The following is a 23745-nucleotide window of genomic DNA, read 5'->3' on the forward strand; positions in this document are numbered from 1 at the left end:
ATAAGTGACTGATAGGAACAACAATCTTTGACATTGGTCCAGTATTAAGCTAGGTCACTGCAGTCTGCAACAACAAAACAAGCTACAATGTAAGTTAATAGGGGAATTGTCTATCTTGTATATACCTTCACAAAAGTGCTCGTTTTGCCACTGACAGACTCAGATTGATATTGTAAGCGTCTGACAACATTATGGAAAGATTTCTATGGAAGTCAACCTTTCTCTTAAAGAGTAAGATTCTTTTTTTTTAAATAGAAAAACATCTGCGAAATTGATTTTGCTTTACTCACCAGACTCCTTGTAAATAAACAGTAATGTTAGCATCATAAAATACACTTTCATATTTGACAGAAACTAGTGTGGTCAGTTAAACGCGTTATAAAAGGTGATTACGGAAACCAATTTTACTGGTGCCAATTTTTTTATCACAAGGTTTAACGTTAGTTTTTGCCTAGCAGACTTTTTTTTCACATGCTGTTGCAACAACTAGTAATGTTAGAAGAACTACACCACCACAGCGGATCTAGCTAGACTGGAAACAAAACAACAGGCGCACACACACCGTTTGGGCTTGCGAGTTGGCCAAAGAGTAGTAACGTTACGTTTTGAGTGGATGGCAAGCGTGAGACGCCAAATTGGATGTCAATAAGATTCTGGAAGGAAATTTTACTTTTTAAAAGTTGCCAAACGGTTCCACTGACAAGACCAAAGTGATCTGTGTGTCTGGTCGGTGTGAACTGAGCTATCATCGCAGCACGTCCAGTCTGAAATACCACTTGATGGCCAAGCACACAGCTGATAACAATTCTCCGCCCCCCCAGCCTTGTCAAAGTATTTTTTTCACCCTTTTATTGATGGACAGTGTTACATTGTGTGAGAAATTATTTGCTCCAAGTAAGAATGTTAGTGTGAAATTGAACACTACAGTAGGCTATATGTCAATGTTGTTTTCAATAAAAAAACATTTGCACAAAGAAAGCTCCTCCATGTTGATAAAAGAGATGTATGTTTACATCTAGTCAGAGATGTATGTTTACATCTAGATGTATTTATTTTTGTGTGTCTTGGTCTGTTTTTCTCTGTATGGTCACATATAGCAGGAACAGAGCAAGGTGCAACACCATATCAGTTTGAGTCTGCTCATTGGACAACTGGGGCCTGTTGCACGAAACTAGGATAAGGGATTAAGCCGGGATATTCAAGTTATCCTGGATGAATTTAGCTCTGACTCAGTTGCACGAAACCAGATTAAATTAAACCCAGCCAAGTAACCATGGAGATTTATTCTTTGCGGCTAGCCTGGTCCAGAGCAGGCTAACAGCCAGGCTAAAATTAAACATGGAGTCTCATGTGTTCAATCAGCTGCCGCTCTGATCCGAAATAAACGTGTTTAACAGTTATTCCGTTGTCTTCTGCATTAGCCTACTTCTCACTATTGTTGTCGCGAGTTGGATTTAAACCCTACTACAGCTGTTTAGATGGTTAGAAATTGTTGCACTGGAACCCAGATGCGGAGTGGGACTTTTCCCGGTGGGACGGTAGTGTGTCGAGGCTGCCTGGCGTGCAGCCGCTGCCCGGTAGCTGCGGCCCGGTGGCCGCTGCCTGCCGGCAGACCTGTGCATCGCGTCAGTGTCCACTCTCTCTGTAAAAGTAGAGATGAGCAGCGCAGCGTCCGTGGTCTCAGCTTCAGGTTACAGGACGCGCTCCGAAGATTAAGTGTGACAATATTAATGTAGTGATTTTCTCAGATGATATTAATTGCAGACTGGTCAGAGACCAATACATTCATGATTTCATTTTCTTGTTGCTTGCCCTTCCTAGTAAAGGGTAGTTTGTGTTACTCCTTAATAAGTAGGCCTAATGTTTTTTATAATAGCTTACATTGGTTTCATAACCTTCTCAATTAGTCTCCCTTCCTTGGACCAATAACGTGCCTATATACAGTACCTACGTACATTGAAATGTCCTTATTTTTGAAGGAAAAGCACTGTACTTTTGTCCTGTAGATGTAAAAGCGCTTTGAGCAGTTGTTAAGACTGGAAAAGCGCTATATAAATACAGCACATTTACATTTACATTTACTTTTCAATGAAGATAACTTTAAACTAGTCTTAACTTTGAAGAAATACACTCTATACATTGCTAATGTGGTAAATGACTATTTTAGCTGCAAATGTCTGGTTTTTGGTGCAATAGCTACATAGGTGTATAGAGGCCCATTTCCAACAACTATCACTCCAGTGTTCTAATGGTACAATGTGTTTGCTCATTGGCTCAGAAGGCTAATTGATGATTAGAAAAGCCTTGTGCAATCATGTTCACACATCTGAAAAAAAGAGAACATTCATCTGAAACTCGACAGTCTGTTCTTGTCCTTAGAAATTAAGGCTATTCCATGCGAGACATTGCTAAGAAATTGAAGATTTCCTACAACGGTGTGTGCTACTCCCTTCAGAGGACAGCACAAACAGCTCTAACCAGAGTAGAAAAAGAAGTGGGAGGCCGCGTTGCACAACTGAGCAAGAAGATAAGTACTTAGAGTCTCTAGTTTGAGAAACAGACGCCTCACAGGTCCCCAACTGGCATCTTCATTAAATAGTACCCGCAAAACACCAGTGTCAACATCTACAGTGAAGAGGCGGCTGCGGGATTCTGGCTTCAGGGCAGAGGGCAAAGAAAAAGCCATATCTGAGACTGGCCAATAAAAGAAAAGATTAAGATGGGCAAAAGAACACAGACATTGGACAGAGGAAGACTGGAAAAAAGTGTTGTGGACGGAAGAATCCAAGTTTGAAGTGTTTGGATCACAAAGAAGAACATTTGTGAGACGCAGAACAAATGGAAAGATGCTGGAAGAATGCCTGACACCATCTGTTAAGCATGGTGGAGGTAATATGATGGTCTGGGGTTGCTTTGGTGCTGGTAAGGTGGGAGATTTGTACAGGGTAAAAGGGATTCTGAATAAGGAAGGCTATCACTCCATTTTGCAACGCCATGCCATACCCAGTGGACAGCGCTTGATTGGAGCCAATTTCATCCTACAACAGGACAATGACCCTAAACACACCTCCAAATTGTGCAAGAACTATTTAGAGCAGAAGCAGGCAGCTGGTATTCTATCGGTAATGGAGTGGCCAGCGCAGTCACCAGATCTGAACCCCATTGAGCTGTTGTGGGAGCAGCTTGACCGTATGATACGCAAGAAGTGCCCATCAAACCAATCCAACTTGTGGGAGCTGCTTCTGGAAGCGTGGGGTGCAATTTCCTCAACAAATTAACAGCTAGAATGCCAAAGGTCTGCAATGCTGTAATTGCTGCAAATGGAGGATTCTTTGACGAAAGCAAAGTTTGATGTAAAAAAAATCTTATTTCAAATACAAATCATTATTTCTAACCTTGTCAAAGTCTTGACTCTATTTTCTATTCATTTCACAACGTATGGTGGTGAATAAGTGTGACTTTTCAGGAAAACACAAAATTGTTTGGGTGACCCCAAACTTTTGAACGGTAGTGTATGTAGTGTAATTATCATTCATCACACCGGGAAAACCACAATGCTTCTTAATCTTTCATTTTGGTGCGGTCACTTGTCAGAAGAATAAAAAAACATGAATATTGTTTTACAAATGCTCACAGCGTGTATGGAAGTCACTTAGGCTACTACTTTTTCTAGTTGTTGGCCCTTTCTGATTGTTCTGTATGAACATTAATTGTACAAAGAATTAGATATAGCTTATAGAGATTTGTGCATATCGTTGTAAAACATGTTCTCGCGTTGTGAATAAGGGTTTGAAATTAAGCCTAGAGTCCTTAGGGTCCATTTCCTGAGGAACATTGTCCCTCTGCTCACTTTTAAGGCAAATGCTATATTTTTACACCCCACACATTCAGTCGGGTCCGCTATGTTCGGCTTTTTCTCTCCATTTGACAACAGCCGTATTTCCCTCTCTGCATATTATATTATTCCCCTCCTCGTTACTTTCCATCAGAAGCTGCTGCTCATTGGGTGAAACATGTGGCGCATGGGTCTTCTCCATCTCTACATCAGTAAATCTGTGATCGATATCGTGGTCTATTTAAGAAAGCCGTGTACGTGCACTTATCCCAGCTATCTACACCTGGCTTGACATAGCTCCACCTGTTCATCCTGGCTCGGCAAATGTGCAACCGATTAAGCCGCGATGAGAAGATCACACTAAGTCAAGCTGCGCTTTTTCACTTAGCCTGGATGTCTTTATTCTACTTTCGTGCAACAGGCCCCAGGTCTGACCATGTCTGAATGTCCACAAATACTATTTTTAATACCAATTTCATAAAACAAAAAGATATTACAACATTACAAATAACGGCACAATGTTTTTATTCATTTCTCAACTCTTCTATGTGAGATCTTGTTAGATGGCCAATCCCAAACATGTTTAGATTTTGGTGGAAGAATGCTGCATGCTTATTGGCTCACTGATGTTGATGAGATTTACTCCTTGGGTATTGAAATTGGGTATTGAATGAAGAGGCAGTTTTCGATACTCGATACTTGAAATTTGCGGTATTCGGTATTCGGTACCTAGCCCTACTTGGTGCAGAAGGTGCATTTGGTTGTCAATGTAAAAAAAACAAAAAAACAGAAGTAGTTGTGTGGAAAAGGGGCAACAAACTATGCTTGGGAAAGAAGATCAAACCCTGTCTATGTTCACACCTCCACACACCTGGCCGATCACTGTGTACAGTGGGTGTGATTGGACGCGGTGCCTAGGGTAATCAAAGAAGATACTTTATACTAAGTATTGTCTTTATTGTATGTTGTCCAGCCATACAGTTTGTTGAACAGGTGTAGCTTGTCAAACTCTTAACACCAACATGGTTTCTGATAACAGGAAGTTTTTGTACACATTTTCTGAACTGACAAAATGAACGAACACTCACAGCCATTTGCCTCTACACTAATGCTAATACTAAAAAACATACACCTGCAGCATAGTGACATCCAGCCAACAGGTCACTGCTGTGCGGGAGCATGCCAGGTAACGTTCATGCTCACTGCTTTGTTTGTTGCAGTATTCTCCAAAACACCAGGAGGCGTAAAAACTACATAATCTGTGAGAAAGCAAGAAGTTGTAGAAGTGTAGAGCAGAAGTAATGGAAAGCAGTAGCAAACGATGTGATCACGTTTCATGCTATGGTATAGGTGTATATCATAAGGTCAATTGTTGAGGAAGCATTGTTCACTTAGAAGGAAGTAGGGGGGTAATAAAATTCTTCAGCAGAGGCAGCGATACATAGACAAGAAAGGGGGAAATCCCATGCATCCCCCCCGGCTAATTGTTATATTGTTTTAGTGCTGATTTAAAAATGCAGCATTCCAAACAGTACTCACATTCGGAAATAACAAATTAGCAGTCAGAGTAAACAAAGGCCCTTTAATATGAGAAACAGGATCCAACAAATGGCATTTTTAAAGAGCTGTAGGCCTGCAGAGGCTGTTGGGCAAAGTTGCATTGGTAATTTCAACATTTTAAAGTTCTGTCTCCATTACTTTTCGTAATTTTACATCCAAGGCAGACAATGGTCCAGTAAAGCTTTGTATGGAGAGGATAGTTAAAATTATATACTTAAAAGTCCCATGACATGGTGCTCTTTGGATGTTTTTATACAGACCTTAGTGGTCCCCTAATACTGTATCTGAAGTCTCTTTTACATAGACTGGGGACTGTGGGTGTGGCCTTGACTAACTGCCACTCTCTGATCTCACTCTTTCTCATGGGTGGGCCAAATTCTCTGGGCGGGTAAAGCAGAGAAAGGGGAGGTAACCTTGCCCCTTATGACCTCATAATGAGCAAGATTACAGATCAACCCATCCAAGGTTTCATTTTCTCAAAGGCAGAGCAGGATACCCAGGGCTTGGTTTACCCCTATTGCCATTTCAAGCCACTGGGGGACCAGAGGCAGGCTGGAGGAACTCAAATTAATATTAAAAAAAACTCATAATGTGAAATTTCCATGTAATGGGACCTTTAAGTGCAGCTGTGAGATCTCTAATAATAATTCATTCTAAAATTTCTGCTCCTTGGTTGACTGTTATTTTAAACAAAAGGCTAGTTTCTGACGACAATGTGGGTCAAACCTGGTTCTGTATTTTCCATGGCCTACCTCGGTGAGTGGGACTGACCCTGCAGAGTGCTGGACAAGTTTGTCTGTCTGTTTTTGTTATCTTTCTGTTACAGTCACATGTCTCCATGCAGTGAGAATACATTTGGAAAGGCCTTGAGGTATAAAAAGCAATGAGACTTCTCCTGTTGCTCTCCATCTCCCATCTCCCATCCTTTTTCTTATCCCCACTTGTACAGACAGTCTCAATCTGCCTACTCTGAACTCTATTTATCTATGCATTCAATGGTGCAGGGTAGTACTTGTTTTGAATTTTCCAAGGTGGGGGTGGAGTGATTTGTGGAGCCACAAATGCAGCACACTATACAAATAGGTGATGCATGCAAACCAGCATTGTGGGTTGGTTTCTCCTTGTAAGCATATAAGTGTTAAGTAAGGTATTGATGTTTCACTGAAAATTACATTACATCCCAACATGTACACTTTTTCACATACATAACAAAACACATGTAACAAACAACAATATCAATTACCTCATGTGCTGTAAATGGGAGAGAACACTGTGATCTGCGGTTCCTCAGTTGGACATACTGTTGTCTGTCAGTGACATATGACAAGTACATTAAAAATGCACTAATCCCAATGTCAGCCAGGCGCTCCAGGAGTAGTGGGATGGAGATGGTGTTGAATGCAGCAGTCAGGTCAAGGAGGATAAGGATAGTGAGCAATCCAGTGTTGGCTGCATGGAGGAGGTGATTTCCCCAAAGGGTGTTTCAGTTCTGTGTTTATCAGTTTTGTAGTCAAGACCACTTAAACACAGACCAAGTCATTAACAAGATCAGTGTATCAAGACCGGGACAAGACCAAGAGGGATTGAGACAGTCACAAGACCAAGAACAGAAACATACAGTAAATACACAGCTAGCTAATAAGCATTGCTAATATTTGCTAAATCACTTTCGGTGAGAGATGGAGAGATTTCTGAAGTTTTGGTACCAAGACAGATTGATAACTTTAGCTAGCCGGCTTATTTATCCTACCTTTCTTAGTGCTGATTGAAAAACAAATTGTAGGTGGTCCCAGCATTACATTGCAGAATTTTCACATTGCTGTGTATTTTCTTTTATATATTGTTTTGCAAATAAACTCTTTTATAATATATAATAAATACAATGAAATTAATAAAATGTTATTACTGACAATTTGGCTGACATCTTCCAATCAATCAGAGTTTCTTCTGCTGTCACTAACATTCACTTTGGGAGTGTGTGTTAAGGCGGTGGTTGATTCCAACGGTGCCTTAAAAAAGCACTTGAGACCTCAAGACCAAGAGTGTTTAGGGCAAAAAACAAAATGGAGGGGTTCATGGAGGTTGTTTGAGTGAAGGTGGGACTGCTGCAGCCACCCACTTGAGGGTGTACAGACAAAGGGTATAGGGTCGATGTTGGGCCTGTAGTGGTTTAGGTCAGCTGGGTTGGCACCAGTTTTTTAAGGGGCAGTGTAATTGCAGACAATTTGTGATCAATTGGGAAATAGATGACGGACAACCTCCTCCGTTTGGTACGACTTGCCAACAGTGGTGATTTGTGCTTTGGCATGATGAAAATCTTAATGTAAAACCCTTCTCTAGTATTATCCTTCACTGTCAACTTCTTCTATCACATTTCTGGTATGGTGGACACAGTCAAAAAAAAAGATTTGATATAAGAATAAAAGTTTAAAAAAGTAAAACTGGTAACTCTTTTTTGACATTAAAAAATAAAACAATATGTTTTTAGACTCTTCCTAGGGTCTCCAGCAATTAACCCCAAAAGTGTGAAGTTGATCGGTTTGAACGGTTCTCATGATATGCATGTTCACATAAACAAACACGCTGCTCTCAATTTTAGTAGTAGGATATTCAGAACATGTTACTTTCTAGTTTTACATATAGATAAGAGAAGACAACCAGCCAGAGCCCTTACCAAGCCCTTTGACCAACATGAACTCAAAGATGCAGTGAGCAAGCTGAAACTTGGGAAAGCAGCAGGAATCAACAACGTACTGGCGGAAATGGTACAGCATCTGGGACCCAAAGCAAAGACCTGGTTGCGAGCAATGTTGAACTCACGCATGGCACAAAAAACAATCCCACCGGTACGGAGAAAGGCCAAGACTGTTGCAATTCCCAAACCTGGAAAGGATCCATCATCCCCAAAGAGCTACAGACCCATTTCCCTCCTCTGCTCCACCTACAAGCTCTGCGAAAGGCTATTACTTACGCCATTATAGACCATAAGCTTACTAAAGATCAAGCTGGTTTCCGCCATGGCCGCTCCTGTGCTGGGCAGCTACTGAACCTCACCCAACACATTGAGGAGAGTTTTGAAAACAAACTCATCACCAGAGCAGCTTTCAGAGACCTCATCGCTGCCCAAATGGAAAGCACAAAAGAACGGCCTACCACAAGGCAGCGTACTGGCCCGCCTCCTCTTCAACATCTACATAAATGACCAACCGCTTCCCCCACAATGCCGCCGCTTCATCTACCCATCAAACCCATTAAAAACCCAACTATGGAGCTTCCATCTTAAAATTAGAGCTGAAAAAACAGAACTGAACGTTTCATGGGATGGCCACAAACTCTCCAACCAACCCCACCTTGTATACCTCAGAGTCAACACCAAAGCCAAGGTCAACACTCGCAACAACCCCCCCCCCCACACACACACACACAGACACACACACACAAATCCTCTTTGGGGGAGGGGGGGGAGACGATTGCTGCAGTTTAATTATACATTTGTCTGCGGTTCTGCTGCCTGGAGCTACCATCCGGCTGGTGATGTACATAGCATCACCAGCACTCAGCTAAATGTTTAATGCAAGATACACCACTGCCAACACACTCCGTCAACAAGTATCAGCAGTATCACATCCATTTGGTTGTCAGCCAGTGAAGTTTGCAGCATAAAGAACAGGCTTTTCTATCCCTCTGTTGAGATTGCTGTTTAAGTGTCTTATCTAAAAGTCAATCAAAACTAAATATATGGGAGCTCTTAGACTGATCTAAAATTAGTAATTTATTTTATAAAATAAACCAACCCATGTCAGACCTACCACTCGAAGAAGCCGAGTCAATGCAGGTAAACGCTTTCAAACACAAAGTCAACCCTGGCTCAACTTTGGTCGAGTCCTAGGCGGTACCAAAGCGTGGGCGCTGTTTTACCAAAAAAAAAGTCCCATTAAATGCTGTAAGTGATATCTGGTTACAAATATGAAATCTCAAGAATAGGGGGCATCAGATTACTGCATACCCTGTAAATATTTCAATTAGGTTTACATTTTAAATAAATTTTAAAAGAGAATCTTAATTTTCATGTCCATTACTTTTTCCTGATATTTTTAGGTTTTTGCTTGTTTTAAGTATTTGATTCAGTATCACATCAAAGTCATAATTTTGTTATCGTGACAATAGTCTTATATAGTCTATCTATGGTATACAGTGTAATAAAATTAAGTTACCTTTGGGCTTTAACTACACAAGTAGCATCTGAGCTGTTTTGTTGACTCCTATAGCTTCACTTCTCACAACCAGAGATTTTCAATGCGATGCAGCAACATGAGTCACAACAGTCCTTTACTAGTCTGGTGAAAAAGGCTCACCAGCGTCTACACTTCCTGCGGCGGTTGAAGAAGGCTTACCTCAGTTCATCTATCCTCACCACTTTCTGCCGGGGCACCACAGAGAGTGTTCTAGAGAGTGGTGAGGTCAACAGATTGGAATATTGGGGCCATACCGAGAGCAATTGAGGATCTGGCCCAAAAGTGGCTATTGACTAAAGCCACGAGCATCTTAAAAGACTCCACCCACCCATGTCACAGCCTGGTCTCCCCCTCCCTTCAGCATGCGTTGCAGCATGACAAGTTACCCAGCTGCTATCAGACTACTAAAGTCAACTAATCGCCACTTAACTGTGCTTAAATCTGCAAATGTGCAATACTATTTATTCATTTACAAGTGCAATACATCACATAGTTGTACAAACATATATTTGGCTGGAAATTATTTATTCAATTTTTTATACAGTATATATATTCATAGAGTGCTTTTTATTACCCTGTTTTGTGTTTGCGTTTTTAAAAGAAGCCATGCTCGTAATGCTTGACATTTCTGTGTCTTGCTGGATGACAATAAAAGGAATCTTGAATACACTGGGAGAATGCATATGATCTAACTATTCATGCCACAGTTTATGGGTAATATAGACAGCTATCAATTATATTTATTTTTGCAATAATTTTTAATTAATTTGTTTGATATGTTTTTGGGCACTTTGGCCTTTAACTGATAGGACAGTTGTAGACAGGAAATGGGAGAGAGGGGACATGCAGCAAAGGGCCTCGGAATCGAAACATAGGCCGCTGCGGTAAGGACTGTGGTGGCATGGGGCACACGCTTTGCCAGGTGTGCTACCAGGGCACCCCAATGATGTTGCTTTTTAGAATGAAATGTAGACATTTTACACCAAAATTAAAGATAGAATCCATAAAATAATTCAATTGTAGTGCCCAGCGCCATTTAGCACTGCATCAGTGGCTGATCCCTGACTTGTTTGTGTACATTCATGTATGTACGTATGTATGTATGTATGTATGTATGTATTGACTTTTGTATCACATACTTTGTGTCATAAATAGCATTCAATGCTAAGAAATAACTTACCTGGACAATGAAAGCTGGAACGATAAAGAAATGGAATTGAAACAAGCTTTAGTCTTGGTAGATGTCCACTACAGAGAGAGAGTGAGAAACTGTAGTATTGATTTGCTGGATGAATTGATGGAGGTGGGAGGAAAGTCACATTTGTTTCTTGTCTCTGCTTTTAAATGTGTGTGTCCTCTATACCTTCCTGCTATACGTTTTCTTAAGATTTAACCTTATATTGATGAAAAGTAATCACCGTTGAATATTGACAGCCGCCTCTACAAAGGTTAGAGCATTGACCCAAGCTAAGGCTCATGGGAAATATGTGGCTGTCAGGCTGCCCACGAGCAAGGCACTGAATCCCCAGTTTCTCCGTTATCTCTGCTTGGTCACTGGCAGCTGTTCATATGCCGCAGTTCCCAGTGTTTATGCATGGACCTGTGTGAGTTTTACGTCAAGGATGATAGGTGTTTGTTGACTTTATTACATGAAAGGTTAAAGTGAATCCATAAAAGAGTCTCTCTTTGTGTTTATCTTTCTTCATTCAGACAGTTGGATAGACAGAGAGATGCTGACAGTCTAACAGAAGCTCCTCACATTTCGTCTACATCCCAGCCACAGAAGACCACAGCTATTCTTAAAGGTAGGCCATCCTCAGTAATTTTATTTTGTATCTAAAGACAATTCTATTCTGAGTCTTAACACTCGCCTGCAGTGTGTGTTTTGTTTTTGACACAACAGACATGAATCAAAAAAATGGACTACTACTTGACTTTATCAGTTCAATAACATGACCACACACACACACACACACACCCACACACACAAATAGTACTTCTCACTATCTTTGTGGGGACCCTTCAATGCATTCCCTACCCCTTACCTTAACCTTAACCATCACAACTAAATGACTGACAGAAACCCTTACCCTCACAATAACCATAACCTAATTCTAACCCTAATCCTAAAACCAAGTCTTAACCCTCAAATAGACCTTAAGATTTGCAGGGTCCAGCATTTTGGCCCCACAAAACTGTCCAGATCCCACAAGTATAGTGTATTCCCGGTTTTTGAACCCCACTCATTTAGAAAGAGGACATACACACACACACACACACACAACACACACACAACACCACACACACACACACACACACATATACACACACACACACACACATACACACACACACACACACACACACAGAACCTATTCACATACAAATGGAGAGATTTCAGGGTGAGTGGACTGCCAGTGCTGGACCAGCGCCCTGAGCAGTTGGAGGGGTACCGTGCCTTGGCAGTGCTCAGATGGTGAAGTGGCATCTCTCCAGCTAGCAATTGGATTGTCTAAAGTTATGATCTGTTTTAAGTATGTTTCACGCACTCCTACTTTAACCTCCTGGAATTGTCATAGGAGATAAAAACTTACAAGTTCTTCATAACATGATTGTAATAAAATAGATTGGATGTACTCTATTGTCCACCTCACTGGACATTGTCTTGGCATCTACCAAGTACAAGAAAGGTGCACATAACATTAAAAACGTACAGAATATACAGAATATAATAGTGCAAATGGGCAAGTAGCAGCAAATATGTTATATAAATACAAGAAAGCATATCTTGGGAAATACAATATAAGTTTTCTCTGATTGAGTCATTCTTTGTTCAATGTCTGTGTGAAATTGGTACACTAAATCAATGGCCAGATGGGAGTTCAAACTCTGAGTGCAGTGGGTGTGAGGTATCTGCTGTTACATGTGTAGCCTTTCTGTGTACAGCATTGTGAAGTATATTGCAAAGTTGTTTCTGTGACTTGCCAATCACCTCCCTTGCATTGTTAACTATGGTAAGAGCTTGTTTTACTCTTTGAACTCAAGTTGCCATACCATGCTGTTATGTTACATGATAACCATAATTGACTAACCTAACCCCACGGTTGAAAAAAAAAATCAAGGAGCATAAGGAGTCACTAGGGAAGTTCAAAAGTAAGGGTTTTTATTTCCCAAAAAATCATTACATCAATGAAGATAAAGTTTTGGGCCCATAAAAGAGGTCAAATAAATAGACAGTGACTAAGCTCTGAAGATAACAGACTCAAAAATACAACTGACCTACTGCAAAAGAAACAAAGGGGACTTATGTATTGACTGATCAGACCGATTTTGACACACAGGGGGAGACTAACAAAAACACTGCTACATTAACCACAAATAACAGCAAAACCTACCTACAAACGTATTCCAAAAGAAATGTACTTCTACTTAACCTTAACTCAACAAAAATACTCAATATAATATCTAAACCCCAAAATATCTAAGGAGATAACAAGCAGTGATAGTGTACAATTAGGCTACCTCCCTATAAAGCTGCTCCTGCTCCAATTGCCACCCCTTTAAGCCACCAGACGTCCTGCATCCCTGCCGGGTGTAGAATCCAACATTGGTAAGCGCTCCTAAACTGATTGTGTTGTCATTTTAAAGTCTCTGTATGCCAATTCAAGTATCAAAGTAGCTCCTAAGCTTTCCCTGACTGGCTATTTTAAAATGATGTGGTGGCAAAGAACCTTTGCTCTCTTAGCTTTATCGTACTTTTTCCCCCTCCAACACTAACAGAGCAATGTAATTAACTTAGACACAACAACGGCCGACTCAAATGCAAAGGACTCAAACTCCTAAAACAATAGAAAGTTTAACAAAAATGTTTACTTGACAAGTTAAAACAAAGATAATCACTCATTAGAAGGATTCATTTGAGCATGAATCCAAATTATAAAAATAATCCATCATCAACTGGCAATTAATCAGTGTTGGCATACTGTGTATAATGTAATTATGGAAGATCATTTGGTAACCATGGCAGCACATATATGCATCACTAAGTGGAGGGATTCTCCTTGACACAAAAGAAAGTGAAAATAAATTCATACAGCATGTCAGGTCTTGTGCACTGTACAATGTGTTTTGGCAGTTTCTCAAAAAAAAGTTGCGATCAGAGTAGTAACTATCGCAGAGTAAAATTACAAAAGAAGTCTTGTGATTTGCCCTGTTGCCTCCCTGCTGGAGCCCAGGCAGGTCTGTGACTGATCCCTGATGGGATCGTTTTCTGGACTTTGCTGACATGAAATCCTGCGAGTTGACATAGCGAACACGGGGCCGACTCAAAATGCACTAAGCTGTGTGTGGAAAATAAGTTGAAATGAATTTATCCATCAGGGGGATCAGTGATTATGGACGCAAAGCATTTACGGGCCTGAAATCAGCTTTTTGTATCACTTGATGTGTATGAGTATGTGTTTTCCTACCATACTTTTATCACATGAGGTTGATCAAGTCATGAAAATATCAGGCTGAAGCGTTTTGTAAAACGCTGATTGTTGTTTTCGGAGAAGGATGTAGTGAGACGGGGATGGAGATCCGTCTGTAGTTTCTAATTTCACCTAGCTATTCTGTCCATAAAAGCTGTTATTCAACAGAACAGGATGAAAATAAAAGAGAGAGCAGTGTTTCCCAACCTTTCAGTAATAGCAGCGAGTGTGGCATCTCAGCAGCTGACTGTCAGCAGCAGTACAGGCCAGGACAAACTTTCAAAATGATTTTTACACTAAGACAGAAATAAGTTTGCCGAAATTACAGCAAGGCACAAATAATTGTTGTGTATATTTACTAATTTTTCGTTGACAGTGTTTGACAAAGTTTATGAGATGCTTAACTTGCAAAAAGAGTTGATTTCTAAGGGAGTCTTTCCCCGACCTCTAACGGATAAATGTTGTGGTTATTGTTTGTTAAATTTGACATGTTTACCATCAGTAAAATTGTGTATTTTTCATAAATGTAACAAAACAATGACATTAGTTGAAAAGGAGAGAGTGACACATATTTTGTGCTTAATCCTTTTTTCTTTTAAAGAAATGCAAAATCCAAGAATATGTAATCCCTGGAGCACTCTATTCTATGTTTTTTATTTTAAAAAAGAGGTTAAAATAACGCAAAATAACAATAAATAACAGTACACAATGCAAAAACATGAGAGAGAGAGAAAGGGGGGGGGGGGATGTGCTCAGAGCAGACAGCTGTTTGCAAGCCTGTACGGACATATGAATAACCTGATTTATCTGTGTACCACTTAAATATCAGACCCTGAATATGATCATAACTGGAACACTCTTGTCCATGTAAACACACATGATTAAATGTTCCCCTTAGTGCTGATGATGCAGGATGAAACTAATAAAACTGCCAATCCATACGTTTACATATTTTCACCTCTTGATTAATAATAGGTCTGTATTAACATGAACGGTTCAGAATTGAAAGGCAAGAACAGAGCTAATTCTTTAGTCTGCACCAAGTGACCTTAATTACAGATGTGAAAGAGACATACATCTACATCCACATCTTTGCTTTTAAAAACCTTACATCTTCTTGGCCCATGTTTGGTTTCAATTTTAAATTTATCTCTTCAGCTGGGTCAGGTCCCTGGCTGTTTTAAGCATGCTCTTGTGCAGCCTATTTTAAAAAAGAGCAACTTAGATGCAACTTTGTTCAAAAACTACAGGCCTATCTCGAAATTGCCTTTTATTTCAAAACTTTTAGAAAAGGTGGTTGCAAACCAACTAAATAATGTTTTGGTTGCTCATAATATTTTTGATAAGTATCAGTCTGGCTTTCGTAAAAATCATTCTACTGAGACTACCCTTCTTAAAGTCTCCAATGACATTTTGATGGCAGCTGATGGGGGTAAATGTTCTGTCCTGGTCCTACTAGATCTCAGTGCAGCATTTGATACTGTTGACCACTACACTCTGATTGATAGACTGAAAAGTGCTGTAGGCATCACTGGATCAGCCCTGGATTGGTTTTCTTCCTATCTTTCAGACAGGACCTTTGCTGTGTCCATAGGAACATACAAGTCGGACTCTGCTCCTCTGTCTTGTGGTGTGCCCCAAGGTTCTGTGCTTGGCCCCCTGTTGTTTAGTCTGTACTTGCTTCCTCTTGGAAAGATTATTGGTGGTTTTGACGAAATATCTTACCATTGTTATGCTGATGACATCCAACTGTATTTATCTTTCAGCCCTGATAGGCTAGACAAACTGACAATGTTGCACACTTGTTTAGCCTCCATTAACAAATGGATGGCGGACAATTCCTGCAATTAAACTCAGAAAAACTGAGGTGATGATCTTTGCTCCAGACAGCATTACCCTAAGATTAGGCAGGCCATTGGGCATTATCACTCTCTGATTGTAATGTTGTGCGAAATCTGGGTGTCATTTTTGACAAATCTATGGTGTTTTAACAGTCATGTGAAATCCGTGGTTCGTTCCTGTTTTTTCCATCTCAGGAACATTTCTAAGATCCGTTCTGTGGTCTCTCAAAAAGAGCTGGAGATGCTTGTTCATGCTTTTATTTCTTCCCGTTTGGATTATTGTAATGTACTGTACACTTGCTTAAACAAATCTTCAATGGATAAATTGCAAGTTGTTCAGAATGCAGCAGCAAGACTTCTGTCTAAGACCAGCAGGAGATCACATATTACTCCGGTGCTTAAGGCTCTTCATTGGCTACCAATTGGTTTTAGAGTGCATTTAAAATTTTAATCACTACTTATAGAGCCTTGCATGGACAAGCCCCTGCTTACATCCAGGATCTACTGCACGCTTACACTTCTGGTCGTTCTCTAAGGTCTTCAGACCAAGACCTTTTAACTGTCCCCAGAACACGTTTTAAAACCAGGGGCGACCGAGCCTTTTCTGTGGTGGCTCCAAGGCTCTGGAACTCTCTTCCCTTAGCCTTGAGAGCCTTGGATTCTGTGGAATCTTTTAAAAAACACCTCAAGACACATCTTTTTAGACAAGCTTTTAACTAGCAATATGCCTTAGTATACTATGTGCTGCTGTTTATTTTGTTTTTTACTGTAAAGCACTTTGTGACCCTTCTTGTCTGTGAAAGGTGCTATATAAATAAAGTTTACTTACTTACTTACTTACTTACATTACTACGTTCTTAAGATTGTGGGCCATATAAGCATCTAAAGCTGTTTCACCTACAATTAATTTATTAATTATTAGGAACTGGAATAATAACATAAAGAGGATGTTATGAGGGTTGTACTGTATGGTGTTAAGGTTTATTGATTAGCCTATTGTTGTTATCAAAAGTGTGTGTGCGTGAGTGCGTGTGTGGGTGTGTCCGGAGGCTTGTTTCCATTGTTGCCGGCACAAAAGACAAAAAAAACTGCGCTCGCCAGTGTAACTGATTTGGGTATTTAAAAAGCAGCACAGATATTGTAGCTTTGGGAGAGATTCTTAGAAGGATGTGAACACCCCCACCACTTCTTCCCTTTTTAACCTTCTGCACTCTGCCTCATCTCCCCAGAAAAATCCCTGAACATCACTGAAAATGTCTGAATAATATATTAACATGCTATTTAAAAAAAAAAGCCCCTTCTCTAGACCCCTGGACAACTATACAATTAAAATCTCTGCACTCATTGTATTTATTGACAACTTCACAGATGCTAAAAATGGTTAGTGGTTAGCTGTGGCATCCAGGGGGAGATCCAGAGCTCCAGGCTCTATAGGGGGTCTGAGAGGATTATGTGCCTGGCAAGGTGCTCTTTTGTGTGGGGAGTCAAGGCAGCAGAGTGGCCCTCAGCTACAGGCCACAGGCACAGACATGAGCTGATACGATAAGCGTGTATATACTGTATTGTGGATTTAGTAGCGATCTGCCAACATTTTACCTTTACTCCAAATTACCTCCAGTATGAACTTTGCAATGGAAATCAGACTTGACCTGCATTTTATTATTTTTATATGCGTACATTTATAGCATTCATCCATTCTGTAACTATCACTATATCTACAGTCCTCAAAAGACAAGTTCAGCTCCTCCGTGAGTTGGGGTCAACAACACCAAATCTCCCAGCCTGAACTGTGTTTAGGGGTCCCACAAGGCTCTATTCTGGGACCAATTTACACTTTATATTAACGACTTACTATATGATGCATGAATGAAAAATTTAATCTCATGCAAAAATGAATTTTCAAATAATGCAGATGATGCAAAATACATTCAAGAAGCACTTCTTAATTCATACATCTGCAATGACACCTCTCATGTCTTTTATCGAATATCAAAAAACTGAGAGGGGAGGAAGTTGACATAGTAAATGATGTCCTTTATCTTGGGGTCAGATCGGAGTCCACGGTTACTTTTTAAAAAGTCATGTGAAAGACGGTGCAGCAGAGTTTCTGTCAGAAAGTAAATATTTGAATAGTCTAGCATGTGCAATAAGGGAGTGCACTGATTATTATACTTTAAGACTCTTCTCAGACAATGGCTTACGGCAAACCAGTACTGTGTTCACTTTTATCTTTACATGTTCTTTTCTTGTTACCTGCCTAGGGACCACTATAGATGTAAATTACCATTCTTGCTAATTCCAATATGTTCACGTCTTGCATTTTACACTGATGTCAATTAAGGTGCCCTTAAAAAAATATTTAGAATACATTAACTAAAAGATTTTTAAAAATCTGAAACAGTATCCACACCAGAACACAACATCCCTCTTTCTCTCTGTGGCTTTAGGTCTTTCTTGCCCACTTTTTGTTCATTGCACCATCTCGACAATCATTTTTTTTAGCTTAGCATCATTCATATTCTGGGATGTTTGTCTGCAGCACGGATGAGTGGGTTTCCCAGCAGGTTCCTGACACAGCCATCTTGTCTTGGGGCTACCGGGCTAAAATTCCAACAGAGTGGCTATCCTGTACCCAGAGGGAGATACTTCACCCAACCACCCAAACTTCCAACTCTACTTGTAGCCACCCTTCTGAAAATGATGAGTCTCACGCTCTCTGGGCATTAGACTTGTGTTCATCTTCTCAGTCAGAGTCATTTGGCAGACATACATCCAAACACATCTTTGAACACACGCACACACGTTATTTTCCAGCCACAACTTTCAATGAATCAAGATAACAAGCATAGGAAACAAAGGGCAGCTCTGCAAGAAAGTTCGTGCATACTGCAGATCAGTGGAGATAAGAGCATTGCCTGGTGTGCTTGTGTCACTTTAGGAAGAAAAAGGGGTGAAACAGCCCATGTGTCTTCTCTTGATAAGCTGAATTCATGTTAAGAAAATTCAATCATAATCTACAGTACTTTTTTTTCTTTCCATGTGTGGTTTACACTTTATCATAGTTTTTGAAGCCTACAGTATATTTTCCTCTTTCTCATTACGAGCCTGTCTGCAAATACACACACACAGACAAATACACCTATACACCAAAACACACACATACACAGCACAGTATTTCTAGGTGTAAATGTGTCACGGAGTGCGCAGTCCCTCGTGTTCAGAGTAACAGCAGTGTGCGTGTGTTCTAGCATGAAGTGTCATTGTAAGACCCCTAATCTCAAGTGGATGGGTCAAACACAGGACTTTCACCATGGAGACCGGCATCCGTGTTCCATGTGTCACTGAAACGTTGTTTTTAAAGATTCAAAAAGCTTTGTTGTTTAATATGTTGCCATTTTAGAAGATTTTCTTTTTATTAAAGGCAGAGTGTGTGTGATGTGTCAGTAACATGAGTTTTGTATATATGTGTGTATATGCATTGGGAATGAAGGATTTGTTGTAAAATGACTTTTTAGCCAGAGGCACTCTGATCCTTCTTCCTTCTAACTTTGGTGGAGAAGGTGGGAGGCATCCTGGATGGTGAAGTTGGATTTTCTTTCCACTGCTTGTATATAAAGATTAGATTAGATTCAACTTTATTGTCATTACACATGTACAGGTACAAGGCAACGAAATGCAGTTTGGGTCTAACCAGAAGTGCAATAGCAGTAAGTGCAGGATATACAATGGTTCCGTAAGTGCAAGACATGGATATGTAATGAATAAATATAGAAAAGAATACTATTATAAACAGAGTTTTACAGATGTGTTTGTCCTATGAATACAAAATATAGATAACAGGAATTGTGTGCAAGATTTACAGCTAGGAATTTGGTGGATATTACTATAATTGCAAATTTTTTACAGATATGTGCAAACAGCATAATATACTAATGAAATAAGGTAAAGTTTGGGCAGAAACTATCCGAATTAAAGTGTGGTGGAAAGTAATTGCATATTACAGTTAAAGTACGGTAGTGCGGATGTAAATGTAAACAATTGGTACTGTAAATAAATAAATAAACAGTCAGCAGTGCAAATGAAATGTAAGTAGTGCAAAAAGGTAAGTAGTGCAAAAGATGCAGATGTAAACAGTCGTTACTATAGTAACAGTCAGCAGTGCAGATGAACATTATAATATTGCAGATAACAAAATGGAGGCAGGTGTGAGGAGGGAGAGGAGAGTCTGTCAGTATATGAGGGGAGTGGGATCAATGAGGATTAGAGTTCAATAAAGAGACAGCTCTGGGGAAAAAACTGTTCTTTAGTCTGCTGGTCCTGGTCCGGAGGACCCTGAAACGCCTGCCGGAGGGCAGGAGAGAAAACAGTCTGTGGGCTGGGTGAGAGGAGTCCTTCAGGATGCTGCGAGCTCGATGCAGACAGCGTTCTCTGGATGTGCTCGATGGCGGGCAGTGGAGTCCCGGTGATGCGCTGGGCGGTTTTCACCACCCGCTGCAGTGCCTTGCGCTCTGCAACAGAACAGCTCCCATACCACACTGTTGCACAGTTTGTCAGGATGCTTTCTATTGCACAGCGATAGAAGTTCACCAGGATAGTTGAGGAAAGCTGATTCTTTAAAGATAAAAAAGATAAAGATTAAATGGCCGTTTTTGTGGAATGCCTGGTTATCCTAGCCAGCTTTCTCTTGCATTTGTTTGGTAGGAAGCTTTACCACAATGGGATGTTGAAAGCGAGCACAGACTATCAGTGACTGGTATACTCTGGACAGACTGACCTGTCTCACTTCAAATCCTTTAAGCCTTCTGAGGAGACCCATGCACTGTTAGGCCTTTTTTTTATTGTGTCAACATGCAGGGGGAAGTTATGAGGGTGGTCAATCAAAGTAAAAAACTTCCAACCTGTTCCACTACTTGTCCTTCCAGCCACAATGGTGTAGATGGTGGATGAAGAGTATCAAGCAGTTGGCCCCGATAGCCAGTTCCTTGGTCTTGGTGATGTTAAGCTCCAGTGTGCTTCTCTTGAACCAAAGTGCCATTCTGTTGACATAATGCTTTTAAGTGGACAGGGAGTGGTCTTCAGCGAGGTTGGCCACCAAGGCCATGTCATCCGCATACTTAAACAGCTTGAGCCCGCTGCTGCAGATGATCTCATTTGTATAGATGGAGAATAGGACAGGTGACAACACACATGCCTGAGGCACAACGTAGTATACAATCACACACCTAGAATCAAATAAGGATCAAAACAAATACTGTGTTCTGCAGTAGCGTTTGGGAAAAAAAAGATTTAACATTTATACCATTTTGTCTCGGGATTACCAAACTATTATGACTATGACACACACTTTTAAACAGTTAAAGTAAGGGCTGTTTCTGCTGCTTACACAACAGCGGAAAATGACTACACTGTAAATAATGACTGTGAAATCTAGTTATTTCCTTTAGATTTCACAGTAACACGACTGTATGATTTTTACAGTAGAATGCTGTAAAGGATTCATTACAACCTTGTCGACATGACAAAATCACAGTAGTCTAAGTATTACAGTTGAAATCACAGTAGTCAAAGCATTACTGTAAAAAAACACAACATAGCCACTATAGTAATGTAAATAATAAAGCAAACTACTGAATTTTTACTTTTTATCTTATGTTGTGTTTAATTGTTTTATATTTTACAATGAATACATAAAATACTGTAAATGGAAGTACAGTACCTTTACTGTAAAAAATAATTCACAGTAACTTCATGGCCAATTGTTGCCAGTAAGTTACTGTAAATGTAACTCTAAATTTGTCACAGTGTAATCTTGAAGAATTGGAGGGAAACAAATGTCTGATAGGCCTATCTAACCGAAATGCATGAAACATTTATGGCAGTGACTGTTTTGATTTAGCAAATCAGCTACTGATGAGCAGTTAAACCATACTAAAGCAGTGTAAATAATATGTCACATATTTAAGCAAGAGTTATTGCAATAACAGGTCATTTATCAAACTTGGCTGATCATTTTGTACACTAATAATGTTTGTGGTAAAGTCTTTGAGTTGGCATACTGGTAGACTGCTGAACTCTCTGGTGTTTTGGGCACGCTTGCGCTCCTACTCTTCTCTCTTTTTTTCATTGTTGTGAGAGACAGTTGAAATCAGCTCCATGAATAGTAATGCTGTCACTGGTGGCCGAGACTTTGTCTGTGCTGCGTATCACATTAACTCCGTTTAGCAGTCTCAGGTCCAATCGGAACGGCTGAGTGACTTTAATTGACTAAAAAATAAATAAATAAATGAGGAAAAGAAAAGAGAATAACAAATGGCAATGGACTCTTAACAGCAGTGACTTGCATCTGTTATTGGTGTATGGTGCTTGGTGGGATGTAAAATGTGTGTTTCTGTGTAAAACCGGAAAACCTTCCTCTCGCTGCTTTTAGCTCTATATGCACGGTCTTCTTATGAGTTCCTTCATGTACACAAGTGCCAAAGCTTCATGGTATTTGACTGTATTTTTGATAAATACAGAAGAAACTCTAATTCTATAGGAAATGTTGGAGGAAAAACTGCAGCTAAAGGAGCTGCGTTCACGGTGACCTCTTTGCAAACAATAAAATAAAGAGATAATGCTGACGGGGTCATATTTCTACAGTTTTTTCTTTTCCTCGCCGTACTTCTTCCTCAGGAAAATCAAACGGATGACAACTTTATTAACCTGAGACTGATTTATTCAGTGATGCACTTCATTTTAGAAATGGATGCTTGTTTTTTAAACGGACAGGAACACTATCACTCTTTCAGATTGTTTGTAGCGTTATTGTATTTTCTCGCGTCTTTCCTCCAGACCGCCACCTCTTTCTCTCCCTCAGTCTCGCTTGTCATTATTCCTGAATAGGCGGATGGTGGGAATAAATCTGGAAGGTTGTCATTAAGGTGCTTTTGCCTTGTTCTTCCTTAGACCTAAGGAGTTGAGTACCTACTCTATCAAACAGATTACCCAGGCAAAGTCTGTCAAGCTTGCACTTCGTTTGACCCGCTCCAAACTACATCTGAAGGTCTTGAAACAACCCTAAAAGTCTTCTGTAGAGTTAAAGAAACAACCTGCAGCGATACATGACCCCATACGCTATCTGCCGTTCACTTTAGAGCCTCTTTGTACTCTGTTGACAAAGTATACAAAACGGGGAGCAGTGGCGTTGCCTTATGTTAATGATTCTGGGATGGATTGTTTCAGGTTGAGCTGATTCTTCACCCCTCCTTGCCCCACACACACCTTCAAAAGGCTCACTTGACAGGGAAAAGATGAAACGTAGAGGGAACAGGAGGCAGCGGGGGGTGTGGAGAGGCAATGAGTGCCGGGTGAAAGGTGTGGCAGACGAGGAGGAATTAAAACAAAGAGAAAAGGGAAGATAGGTGTGTGAGAGAGCACAACAGGGGGTTGAGCACCCCACTCACAGGCTCATGTGTTTTGACAGTGTGTGTGCACATGCAAGTCTATGCAGATGTAAATACATTCAACATTTTTCGAAAGTCTATATGTATTCTTTAAAGTTTTGATACAGGTGGAGGTGACAGCTCTGCATCAGCTAGGTGGAAGAATGTGAGAATGCTGTCACTCATTTTTTCTCACACACACACGCACGCACAGTATTCCACTTTTACAATTCCAGCTTTCCAAACCTGTCTCTGCACTGACGCACTATTTAGCACCAACTTTTTTCACCTACACAGACACAAGGGTCATGGTACACGTCCACTGTCCAGCATTATTTCCCGCTTCCCCCAATTTATTGTCTATGTGAGCAGCGATGCAAT

The 23745-nt window shown here is 40.3% G+C and overlaps 1 protein-coding gene across 6 annotated transcripts in view; it reads left to right on the forward strand.

Moving 5' to 3' along the window:
- LOC116671533 (RNA binding protein fox-1 homolog 3-like) overlaps nt 1–23745 on the forward strand; it is a 751379-nt gene that overhangs the window by 93367 nt on the left and 634267 nt on the right. For 5 of the 6 annotated variants that reach the window (XM_032502899.1, XM_032502901.1, XM_032502896.1 and 2 more), the window contains exon 2: nt 11341–11435. The gene's annotated coding sequence lies outside the window, so the exon portion shown is untranslated. The remainder of the gene's footprint in view (nt 1–11340; nt 11436–23745) is intronic. The other variant, XM_032502895.1, reaches the window with a different exon arrangement.

The sequence above is a fragment of the Etheostoma spectabile genome, chromosome 21 (genome assembly GCF_008692095.1).
Source record: "Etheostoma spectabile isolate EspeVRDwgs_2016 chromosome 21, UIUC_Espe_1.0, whole genome shotgun sequence".
Classification (NCBI taxonomy): Eukaryota; Metazoa; Chordata; class Actinopteri; order Perciformes; family Percidae; genus Etheostoma; species Etheostoma spectabile.